The sequence below is a fragment of the Peromyscus californicus genome, unplaced genomic scaffold, assembly GCF_007827085.1.
Source record: "Peromyscus californicus insignis strain IS unplaced genomic scaffold, ASM782708v3 Scaffold_8__1_contigs__length_139910024, whole genome shotgun sequence".
NCBI lineage: Eukaryota > Metazoa > Chordata > Mammalia > Rodentia > Cricetidae > Peromyscus > Peromyscus californicus.
In genome coordinates, this window is record NW_026294606.1 from 116,388,416 (window position 1) to 116,400,457 (window position 12,042).

Genomic DNA, 12,042 nt, shown 5'->3' on the forward strand with positions numbered 1-12,042 from the left:
GGGAAGCTGGGCTGAGAAGACGGGCCTCCAGCGCCAAGGGGGAGGAAGGGGCGCAGGTGACAGCAGCCCCTGGCAACCGTTCCCTTGGCAACCGTTGGCAGCTGCATGGACTGCGTCACTGCCTGGCTTAGAGCGCGGGCCCTCTGACTTGTCAGCGCCAGAGTGTGAGAGCTTCCTTCCATCCCAAGGCTGCCTGGCTAGGCAGGCACTGGCAGAGGCGAGCCGGGTTCGGGTACAAGAAGAAAGCAGGTCCTAGAGTGTAGGCCATCTGTCTTGAGAGGACCTCAAAACCCCAGAGCACCCAAGTTCTCCACAGAAGCAGAATGGTAGATTTTTGCATGAAATCTTCCAGTTAGTTTGCAGTGGCTTCTTGTTGTTGTTGTTGTTGTTGTTTTTAAGGGAGAGCTTAAGGGAAGATCTTGCAATGCAGTCCAGGCTAATCTTGAACTTGCTATCCTCCTGCCTCAGCCTCAAGTACTGGGATTTCAGGTGTGTGCCACCACTTCTGGCCCTCCGCAATGACTTTAACACCAAATGGTTTTGGAACACAGTGGGAGCCAGACCCTCGGCCGAATGACACCTGTTGGAAGCTGGCACTTGCTGGATGGTCCCCTATGGCCTTGACCACAAGCCAGGTGAAACATTCTCTGATCCCTACCATCAGCTGCGGTGCATAGAGTGTATGCCATGCTTCCCTGAAAATGCCAGGAATCTGTCTCCTCCTGGAAGCCTTCCCAGATTGCCAGAGCTCATTCATAATCCCTTTTCTGAGCCAGCCTGGGGCTGGGGCTCCTCCTGCCTTTCTTCCAGAGCTCCCTGGCTGGGGTGGGAGCTTCTAGGCTCCTCTTTACCTGCCTAGGAAGAAAGCAGAACAGCATCAAAGCTTCTGGCTCCTTCACAGAGAACCTAGCACTGGGCATTTAAAAGTTCATTTCCACCACGCTGCATGGTGAGCCAGGTTTGAGCCTATGTTGAGATGGGACCCTAGAGGCTGGGGAGGGGATATGATTGCTCAAGACTACCAACTGGGAAGGGCAGGTTATAGAACGCAAACACAGATGCCTGGGCCTCTAAGCAATCCATCTCATCCTGTCTAGTCCCCTCGACATGCATATCCAAGCTCTATTTGATCTCCAGGACAGGACGCTCACTTCCTTCTGAGTGGGCACAGCTCTGATCTCTGTGGAGCCTTCCTAACCAGTGAGTCAAAAGGGAAAGACTTTTGACACTCGGGGTGACTCCTGAGCTTCAGACAAACTTGAGTGAGAATGGAGAGGTGGGCGAGGGCCTCCAGCTCCAGGCCAGCAGCAGGTAAGGACAGAGTGGGGCCGCCAAGGCTGAGGCACAGGGTCCCAGGCCTCCGCTGAGTGGTGGCAAGCCCTTGCCCAGAGCACCAGTGGGAACCCCAGGGGATCCCACGCCTCAGGTGGAAGGGGCTGGCACAGGCCCTGGGAAAGGAGCAGGGCTTGGAGCCCTGGGCACACTAGCCCAGTGCCTTCAGCCCGTGGCCCCGGGCCAGCAGGCTGCCGCGGTCAGGAGGCCACTATTGTCTCACTGCCAGAGCCTGGGACCGTTCAGGCTCTATTTTGGGCCTGGAGGAAGAGGAAAAGAAAGCAAAGAAAGGAGCTGCTGTCCTGGGCAGGGGTGGGGGAAGGGGGTGGAGACACCTTCCTGGCCTCCAGAAAGAGCTCCAAGGCCCACTGTCTGGGAAGGTAGCCATGTTGGATCAAAGGACCCTGAGACCTCAGAGAAGCTGGCAGGGTGCTGAGGCTCTGAGGACCCACAGGGAGGGCCCCCCCCCCAGGCCCTTTACACACACTGGGTGCTTGCTCACTTCAGCAAGAAGCAGGGCACAGCCTCATTCCCATCTGCAGCCCCTGAGCCTCCCACCCATCTCCCACCACCAGAAACCTGACGGCTAATTGATGCTCAGGAACCACAGCCGGAGTTAGACCAGCTTTGCCCTCGCTGAGCTTCTACCATGCCTCTGAGTCAAGGGGAGGAGGGGATCAGAAATGTCTGTCGGATATCGGAGACGCACAGACCAATACAGCTGTCAACATAAACCAGTGACCCCACTCCGCCCCACCCCCACCCCACCTTCCTCACACTCACCAAGCCCAATGCACCTCTAGCTTCACCCCAGGGCCTTTGCACACGCTCCACCCTCACCATGGCAAGTTCTAAGACCTCCCGTCTGACTGGCCTTCTTGGGCCTTCATTCAAATGTTCCCCTCCTGAAATGCCGTCTGTGACTCCCCAGTTCAAATTGTCTTCCTTGTCCATCATGGTGTTTCTAGTCACCCGTTTTGTTTGAAGGCTCTTGGTCTTTTCTGAAGCTCCCCTGCCGTGAGCTTGATTACTATTCTTTGGTGGCATTTGCTGCCTTTTCTGAGTTGTTGTTGTTGTTGTTGTGCTTTTTTCAACTATACGTGTATGCATGTTAGTTTCTCTGTGCGTGTCTGTGCCTGTGAGCACAGGTGCTTTGGAGGCCAGGGGTATGAGATGCCCCTGTGGCTGAGTGACAGGTGGTAGTGAGCTGCCTGGCATGGATGTTAGAACTCACACTCAAGTCCCCCGCAAGAGCCACTGAGCCGCAAGTCTCCAGCCCCGTCGGTCTGGCTTTGTACCTCTGACGTCCCTGCTGATGCGACATGGGGACCACAGCAGCTGCCTGGTGCTGCTGTAGAACAAATGAGTGAATGAGCTGAGCTGAGCTCAGGCCAGATGCTGCAGATCCAGGCTAAAGGTATCCGCTCCAGGGCCCGAGCACCCGGCTGTCCCCAGCCTCTGCCCGGGGAGGGAGTGCCAGCATCTCTACCATGTGTTGGACCAGGGCAGGGATCCCAAAACCATGCACAGCCTGAGAGCCGAGAGAGTCAGAGACTCTAGGCTAACTCCTCCAACACTCAGTAGCCTAATAAAAGCTCTGAGAGGACCGGAAGCCCCCAAGTTCTCTTACTCCTACTCCACCTGGGATGGGCTGGGGGGCGCTCCAAAGGCTTCTGGATGACATGGCGTCTGAAAGCCGACTAGCAACTGTGAACACCGAGCCCCAGGTTTTCTCTTCATACACAGGCAGTGTTACCAACCTGGACCCCTCAAGGGCCTGCTCCTGTGGCATGGGATTAGAGAGCCCAGGAGCAAGACTCACTTACAAAGCAAGGTCACAGTACTATTACTAAGGACACATTCCCTGCTAGGCTCCTGCAGGAAATCTGAGGTGGATCAGGAAGAGGAAATGGGAGCTGAGGTATAGGAACCTCTGGTGGGTGGGTGGGTGCCTCTGAGGACTAGGACTAGGGATACAGAACCGAGCTAGGTCACGGCAGGGATGTGCCTGGGAGCCCCACGACATGCACCTGCCTCCACACCTTCACTAGCACCTGTGAGGAGGGATTCTCCTTCCCATTGTACGGCTGAGAAAACAGAGGGAAGCCGTTTGCCCAGAGCCATGGACCCCAGCCCAGTCTGTGACTCCTTCATCCACGTGTCTCTGTTGTATTGCTGCAGCACCCCACTCTTGCCCTGGCAGCCCCACAACACAGAGTGTTAGCTGCCCATGCCACCCTGCAGAGGCAGAGATGGAGCCTCAGAGAGGTGGTAACCACAGCCCTGAGTTCTCACGGCTGACGGACTCGGCCAGACCACTCCTCTACACTCACGTGGTGTGTGAACACCACTGTCCTCACACATCACATTTCTGCAGCTTTGAACTCTGGTTCCCCTACTAGAGGGACAGAGTGGGGACACCTGCTTGTGCTGATACCCACGGCAGGGTCTCCAGGGAGAAATGTCAGCTGTCTTCCCCAATCATAGCTGGTACTGGTGAGCCCTGTGCCAGGAGGTGAGCCCTGTGCCAGGTTCGAGACCCAGACCCTACCATCAGGGATCCAAAATGCATACAAGAGGCAGAGGCCAGAAGAGTGTGGGACAAGTGTCGGCAATAAGTTTCCTTACTGCCCTGCCCACTGCCCACGACTCCTGCAAGGTGGTATCACAGCTGGTACTGGGGAGGAGGAGTGGGGTAGCCTACACACCTGACCAGATTCAAGACCACAGGGTAAGGGTGACCAAGAGGTCCCAGACTCCGCAGGTGCATGTGTGCCCTTTCTGCACAAAACAGCCTCCCTCACCCCCAGCTCCTCACGTGCTGTCTTAGAAATCACCCCGAAGATGCAGTCAGATGCACCCATGGGAGAGCTAGGTGCAGTGGCCAGCAATGTAGTGGAGGGGCATTATGTCTTCTCAAAGACATTACCCATGTACTGGGTAACACTTAACAACTCTAAAGGGCATGGTCATTGGTGCCATCTCCCCAGGGTTGGGAAAGCTCATAGCTAGAAGAACTGTGAAAAAGAGCCTCACGACCCCCCAAGGCCCCTCCATGGCTTCTCTGACCAACTTGAATACTTGCAAGGATGGGGTGCTCACAACCTCCTGAGGGCACAGATGGGAACAAATCCTACCAGAGGCAAGTGACCAGGTTCCTGCTACCATGGACAGTCCAGGGACCCCCCCCCCCCCAACCTGCTTCATCGTCTCTGAAATGTGGATAAAAATGAAGCCTTGGAGGAGCGGAAGTACCAAAGACAGCACGAGGGCCTTGGGCAGTGAAGTGGAGACAGGAGACGGGCTATTGGCCAGCCCAAGCCATTTGGCCCCTGCCCAGATGATGATACAACAGGCGGGAATCAGACCCAGGTTCAGCATGACTCAGCTGCCCTGACCAACCCCTGAGGTCCACCCCTCACACTTGTCAGCATCAAAACAGGTGGGTCGGGGCAATTGTCACCACCACAAGATCAGAAACCCAGGCTTCCAGACGCAGAACCATACCGTGAGAAATGGGCTCAGCTGGAGATGGCCACGCAACCCAAGCTCCAGGGACCAAGGGAACTCATTCCAAAAGAGGAGTGACCACAGAGTGCCGCTCAGGACACCAGCCTGACTGGAACCCAGGCATCCCCTCTGAACCCAGGAAGGGGGCCAAACAGGTCAAGATCTGACAGTAGGCAATGCCTAAAGGTCACCTCCCTTTGCTATGCCTTTTGCAAAGGAGGTCTTCCATCCCTTTTCCCTGCACTTGAAATTCTAAAGAGAAGCCCCAGATAAATGACGGTAACGCTAACTGTGATGTCATCTCTCCCGAAGACCGCAGAACACAGGGAATCTGATGACCCTTGGCTGTGTCAGAATGGGCTGCACCCCACTGCTACTGAGCAGCTGTGAGTCAATGAACATAAGCAATGAACTACTGTAAGATTTCTATTGCAGACAGGTAACATCTGAGGGGCCATGGGAGTTCTAGGAGGGCAAGGTCAGCAGTGATGTTCTTCAGAAAAGGAGGACCAGACACCGTAGATGGCAAAGACTGTTCATCATGGAGTCTGTTGGTCTACCGCTCACTGCTGCTCTCCTCCCTATGCAAGAGTTTCTGTGCACCCGAGGACCCCAGATGGAACTCTGAGGAAGACAGCCTCAAAGCAGGTGGCTGTTGAATAAAATTGATTGGCTTTCAAGTGACACACAGTGGGGAAGAGTCTGGAAGTAAGGCCCCGGGTCTTAGGAAGCAGAATCGAGTCCCAGACAGGACAATTCTCAGAGCAGCAACCAAGACCCTCTCAATGGAATATGTGAGGGTGTGGGCTGTCTAAGGATTGGAGTCTTCCCAATGACATCTTTGATAAGGGGCAGACTGTTGCTCTGGGATAAAGTCTCTGCTATTCCCCCAAAGAAGGTTCCAGAATGGTACCAATAACAGCGGGGCACTTACGGAACTGGGAATGATGCACTTAAAATCCCATGGCTCCCTCAATCCTCTCAAGATGCCATTTTCACTCTTGTTTTAAAACCAAAGAAAGGCTGGGCAGCAGTGATGCACACCTTTAATCCCAGCACTTGGGAGGCAGAGGCAGGTGGATCTCTGTGAGTTCCAGGCCAGCCTGGCCTACTGAGTGAGTTTCAGGATAGCCAGGACTACAAAGAGAAACCCTGTCGCAAAAAAAAAAAACAATAATAATAATAATAATAATAATAATAATAATAAATAAGTAAATAAAACAAGGGGTAAGGTGGCTAACACACGTGTCTAAATTCACACAGCTGCCAGCACTGAGAAGGAACCAGGCAGCCCCACATTCCTAATCACCTATGCAACCTATCCCAGGGCACTGCCATCCTGGGAGATGGAGAAGGTCTGGGAAGATGGGGATGAGGCCTGCTTTCCCTGAGCCCCAGCAACATGTGACCACCCCCTTCACTCCCTACAGGCCCTCCTGGAGATTCGGGAATCTTCATTCTCTATAAATGAGACTCAAGGCAAGGAAGTTACTTGCCAGATATGGCGGCACATATTGGTAATCTTGGCACTTGGAAGGCTGAGGCAGGAGGATCATGAGTTTGAGGCCACTACATAGTGATATCCTGTGTGGGGGAAAAAGGCTGGGGAGAGGAAGGCTGAAGAGGAGGGAGAAGGGCAGTGAAGAGAGGAGAGGGCCTTTTGCTCAAGGTCACTCTTCAAGGGTCAAGCACCCCGAGTATCTGAGCAGAGCTTCCTGAGGCCTCTCAAAGCTGCAGCAGCATGCTAACTACGCATTTGCAGCCCATGTTGCCCCATGTTCCAGCAACAACCCTTACAAGAGACGGGTCTGGTTATTTCCATTCACAGACAAAGAAACTGAGGTCCAGAGAAGCTGTGGTCTTGGGCAGTGTAATATGAGTCTCTGGTGCCCACCTACTTTCTGCCATGGGAACTGGGAATCCAGGCCGATATTACTGGAAGGAAGGAAGAGGGCCGAGGTCAGAAGGGAGGGATGTAGAGGCTGGAAGGCCAGTCTTCTACCTCACCATTTTGGAGACAAAGTAGCCCTGAAACAGGGAAGGCAGGCTGAAGCTATTAGCCACAGAACCCTGGATGCGTCAGGGGACTAGAGCTGGCCCTAGGAGAGCCAACCCCTAATCCCCAGCCCATCTCCCATTAATGTGTGAGGACTGCCTGCTGATGGTGGATGTTGGGCCAGCTTCCCGAAGTAAGGCTCTTATCTCTGCCTGCCTGGAACTGCACTCCACACATCACCAAGGCCAGTGCCAGCCCAGAAGCCTGGTGCCCAACCACGCTCCCCTTCCTGCCGACACACAGATCGGGCTAGTCGGGGCAGGCTGACTTGTTCCAGTGTCCAGCTCCCCCACAGGCAGTGGAGATAAGAAAAAGTGACGTCTCTGGCTTCGGTATGCCCATCTGTCCAATGGGAGCTAGAGAGTCAAATGCTAACTTCCCATGATTCACGTGCCGTTCTAAACGTATTCACGTTAATTCTGCCATGCTCAGAGAAGCCCCCAAAGATATAGTTAAAGGTGAGGAATTAGAGGCACATGTCCAAGCCCGCACAACCAGAAAGGGGTACCGCCAAGTTCTCTTTGAGCAAACCTGCCCAAATCTCATCACCAAATGCATGGGCTTGCCAGTGTCAGGGAATGGGCACATGCCCTCCAACAACTAGCTTAGGACCCAGACAGGGACCTCCTTGCTTCCCGAGAGAGGCAGAAAAAGACAACGATGAGACCTGGAGCCCCAAAGATTTGGATCCCTCGCTGGGGAAGCCTCCTCACCCAATTTTTTCTCTCTAAAGGAAGTACTGAGCCCAGCATGGAAGGGTTAGGATTGTTCCAGGCTGGGATCCCAGGGAACCTGGAGAGTTTGGGGTACATGGGACCCAGGATTGTGTCTCAGACCACCTCACTCCAGGCAGGCCAGTGGTTGGCAGCAGGCTAACCTTAGTCCCTCTCCTCAATAGCTCAGACCTGACCTCAGACTCTAAAAGCTCCCCAGGGGCCCCCAGAAATTCCAGCTGGGGATGGAGGTCCAGAGCCTGGAGCAGGGACAAGCTCTCAGCCGAGCCAGGGACGGCTTGCCAGTGCTCCACCCACTGCATCTGAGAGGTCCCTTTGTGCCAGCTCTGCCCCACCCCCTACTTGCCATCTGCCAGGTCCCCGGAGGCTGCTCACCCTCGGCTGCCGGGTGCACTCACATGATGCCCCCGTCTGATGTGAGTCAGAAGGCAAGGGCCACCCTGAGGACCAGGATGGGAGTATGAAGCCCTACTCAATCTTAGGAAAAGGATGCAACACTGGGGTGTGGGTCCTGTGTCGACATACATCCCTCAACCTCCCGACTAGGACCTCTAACACCCCTCTCAGGGCCCTGCCCCTTCTCCTACTGCCTAGAAGCTCATCCCACATCCCAGTGAGGGCTCTGTATCCACTAGACAGGGTCACCTACAGTGCTCCTACACCTACCCCTCCCTTCACGGCTGTCCGGCCCATGTTGCCGCCTACCCTTGTCATGCAGGATCCTGACTGAGCGGGCCAGCCCCACAGAACACACGACCCCATCACAGCTCTACCCGCTCTCTTCTCTTCCCTTCCTGGCAGCTGGACTCACACCTCTACTCCTTCCTCCTTAGCCAGGAAGCCACCCCTAAGCCTGAGGCTCAATCTAGCAGCCAGGGCAGCGTAGCCAGGCCAGACCCACAGCACTCATCCTCTGCCCTTCCCACCCTGCTGCCCAGTCCTCTCACCCTGCCCCTGCACGGAAGACTGAGACCCTCTGGCATGACATCAGTAGGCTGAAGTGACCCACGTCAGGCGGCAGTTCTGTGGCTGGCTCATGCCTCCCAGCTCTCATTGTTCCCCTAAACTCTTTCCATATTACATTCTCTGCCATGGACATTCCACCCATCCATTCTCAGACACGGCCCCTCCCCCTTCCCTTCTGCCCAGTTCAGAGCCCGACTCACTCCTCCTTTCTCACAGACCCCTAGCCCCTGCTATCTCCTCTAGTCCACTCATCTCCCTCTGGAATCACACCCCCTAACAGGATGGAGATGCCACACACAAGCCACCTCAGACAGCCTTCTAATCGAATACCAGGAGCCAGGATCCCTCTGCTGGGATTTTGGAGTCAAGTCGTTGGCCCAGGAGACAGAGTGGCAAAGGTACCCCCATGCCAACTTAGCAACCCAGAGAGAGGCCAGGCGAAGCGGCTTTGACCAAGGTGGGCTGTATCTCAAGTTCCTGGGGCTCCAATAGCAAAGGGAGATAGTCTGGCCCCAAAAGCTAGTACAGTCTTTGAACGGGGCAGGGATGGCCACCCAAGGGCCGGTCTGAATTCGGGGGACCCCTCAGTAGCATGCAGCTCCCGATGAGAGCTGCCCCTTCCCACAGTCTCTGACTCCTAGGGGCCTGCAGGGAGGGGGCCACCTATACGTTCCAACTGACCTTACTTGCCTTATTGCTCACTGTGCCCCTAGGACAGTAGGGAGCGCTCAGTAGGCAGAGTGAACGCTTAAGATAAGCAACCTCCCTCGGCCTTCCGAAGAAGGCACCTGATTTTCCCACCATGTCACCCATCCCTTGCCACAGTTGCCTAAGGGGGAAGGGGACAAAAGGGACTCTGCTTCTACTCACCCCACCCCCTCAGTAAAATGAGCCCCTTGGAGGCCCTAACAGTCACCACCAGATGGCTGGTTGGAAAGTGGGGAGGACAGGAACCCCAGCCCCATTTCCTACACCAGGGGAAGGGGGACTAAGGTCCTATCAGGCCCAAGCAGCTGGGGGCCCTGAGGTCTTGTGGTTAATGGGTGAGGAGCGCTTGGCCCCTCAGCCTAGCTTCCCAGGACCCTCACTCCAGGTGCCTCCTGTTCAGAGCAGATGCTGTACCGTGCCTTCCTTCCTGGGTTTTAAGTTGTTAGACGGCCCTGGTTCCCTGGGGGCCTCCGTCCTGTCCCTAAGGGAAGCCATGGGGGAGGCCAGCTTCAGGGGCACCGTACCAAGTCCACCACAGTGCCCCTCTTCTGCAGCCAGAGCCTGGCTCTCCATCTCCGGACTTGCTGTGTGACCTCAGGCAAGCCGCCTGCCCTCTCAGAGTCTCCCTTCTCCCACACTGGCGATAGGAGCAGACATCTCTGTAGCCTAGGCAGGCCTTGAACTCGAGAGCCTCCTGCCTCTACCTCCCCAAATGCTGAGATTACAGGTGTGTGCCACAACACCTGGCCGAGAACAGAGACTGAAAGGCCCAGAGCGCGGATACCACACTGCTGGGCCCAAGACTGGACCATTCGAACAGCAAATGGCTCAAAACGTTCTCTTCCTCTGACCCGGTTCCCTTTCTGGCAGCTTCCAGTTTACACACATCTCTGCACTAGAGACACCCACCCCACCCCCCAGCTGTGCTCATCTGAGCCACTCCCACCCCCACCCCGCCCCCAAGATCCCTTTACATTCTACACTCCCTCCACAGTCGGGTACCTGGTGCCAGGCAGAGGGCTCTGGAAGGAGCCAAGCAGCTGGACCACCTTTCAGGATTCACCTCCAAGGCTGACTCTGCCAGTCTGGGCCTCTCATGCTAGCAAGTGCACTGGCTGGGGGCGGGAGGGAGGCTCTTGGCAGCCCCTCTCCTACAGTCGCCAGCCTGTGTGGAGCCTTAGAACCGGAGGGAGGGCCGGGACACCCTCCTGCCCTTGCTCAGCTCCTCCCTTCAGGCTGGAGATGAGATGACTGGCTAGCAGTGAGTCATGGCTTTTTCAGAGGGAGGCAGGAGGAGGCAGGGCCGGCTGACAGAGGTGAGGCAGGCAGGGACCTTGGGGGATGCCCATGACTCAGGTCTGGCAAGTGGGGACCTAGGTTTTACCTCTAACCATCTCAGAGCCCCGGTGCCAGTTTCAGGGATGGGTATGAGCCGGGGTGACTGGGCCTCGTCGCCCACCTATTATCAAGGTCCCTGGGGGGGCTGCTTCCTGAAGTTCTGTCAAAGAAAGCGATTTGCCATGGCAACAGGCCACTCAGATGCTGCCCCCTCCTCCAGGCCCAGCCGACCACTGCCCCTTCCTGAAGGACAGCCTAACCTCCTCGGCAGCAGGCAGAAGCCAGCACTGAGTGGCAGAGCGGAAGGCACTCCTGGAGGAAGAGGGTGTCAGGCTGCCTGGCTTGAGGCCATGCGTGGCTGACTGCTGACCCCTGTCTCCGTCTTGTCTTCCTAGCAGAGAGCCAGACCAGAGTTCCCCGCTCTCCTTCCATTTCAACCTTTTAAAACCCATGTTCTAGAGTCTGAGACCCCAAGGATTTCTGGAAATAGCCTTCTTTAGTCTGACTGCTGAGCCAAATGGGAAACTGAGGCCCAGGTAAAGAGCCCTTCTAAAACCTCAAAGAGAGCAATTTGGAAATAGGCCAACCCCACCATGCCCATTATGCTTGCTCTGTCCAGTCATCCGTGTTGGCTGTTCCCTCTACTTCTGAGGTTGGGGTGGGGGGTGAGAGGGTAGGGGTGGAGGGAGGATGAGCATGGGCCTCCAGAGTGAAGTCTCCAGTCTTTCCTGTGCATACAGTGTGAACAAATGAGTCCTAGGTGGCAAGAGCTGTGAGGATTTCACAACCTAATGAGGGCAAGTGGTAACAATAACAATAATGGCAGTAATAGAATAACAGCAGTCACACTGACTGCATTCCAGCCTTCCCTCATGCCTTCCTCACAGCACCTGCCCAGACGCTGAATGAGCCTCAAGAAATATTCTCCAGGCATGTAGTAATGAAGGAAGAGGGCAAGGCAGAGACATGAAACTCAGAGAAGGGAATTAACTTGTTCAAGGTCACACAGCTGGGGACGTAGAGGGGTTACACCTCACAACAGCACCACTATGTGAGGTGAGATGGTCAGGCACAAGCAGGGACTTGTCCAAGGCCACACAGCTGAGATGCAGGTGGGCCCGTGGCTCTCAGCAAACATCTAGCAAGTACAGGCCCTTCACTCATTTCCACCATGTCTCCACCACACAGAAGAGGCCCCAGATCTAGAGAAAGCCAAGGGCTCTCGGCCACACCCTTCAAAGGCTAGAAGCCAGGCATGAACCAAGTGACTCCAGAGGCCCTGCTGAATGTTGACAGGAACGTCAATAAACAGAGACCCACGGAAGGGCCTTCCAGGGGACAGCAGCAGGGGTGGAGAGGTGGGGAGAGCCATCTTTGGAAGGAAATAGGATCTGTTGA

The 12,042-nt window shown here is 55.5% G+C and overlaps 1 protein-coding gene and 1 long non-coding RNA gene across 2 annotated transcripts in view; one reads left to right on the forward strand and one right to left on the reverse strand.

Moving 5' to 3' along the window:
- Adgrg1 (adhesion G protein-coupled receptor G1) overlaps positions 1–10,486 on the reverse strand; it is a 30,957-nt gene extending 20,471 nt beyond the window's left edge. Inside the window, exon 1 of the mRNA XM_052727874.1 lies at positions 10,309–10,486. The gene's annotated coding sequence lies outside the window, so the exon portion shown is untranslated. The remainder of the gene's footprint in view (positions 1–10,308) is intronic.
- Positions 133–10,193, forward strand: LOC128103460 (uncharacterized). The gene is made up of 3 exons (XR_008215693.1): positions 133–949; positions 1,138–1,311; positions 1,908–10,193. It is a non-coding gene; the product is annotated as an uncharacterized LOC128103460 (long non-coding RNA).
- Positions 10,487–12,042: the final 1,556 nt, after the last annotated feature.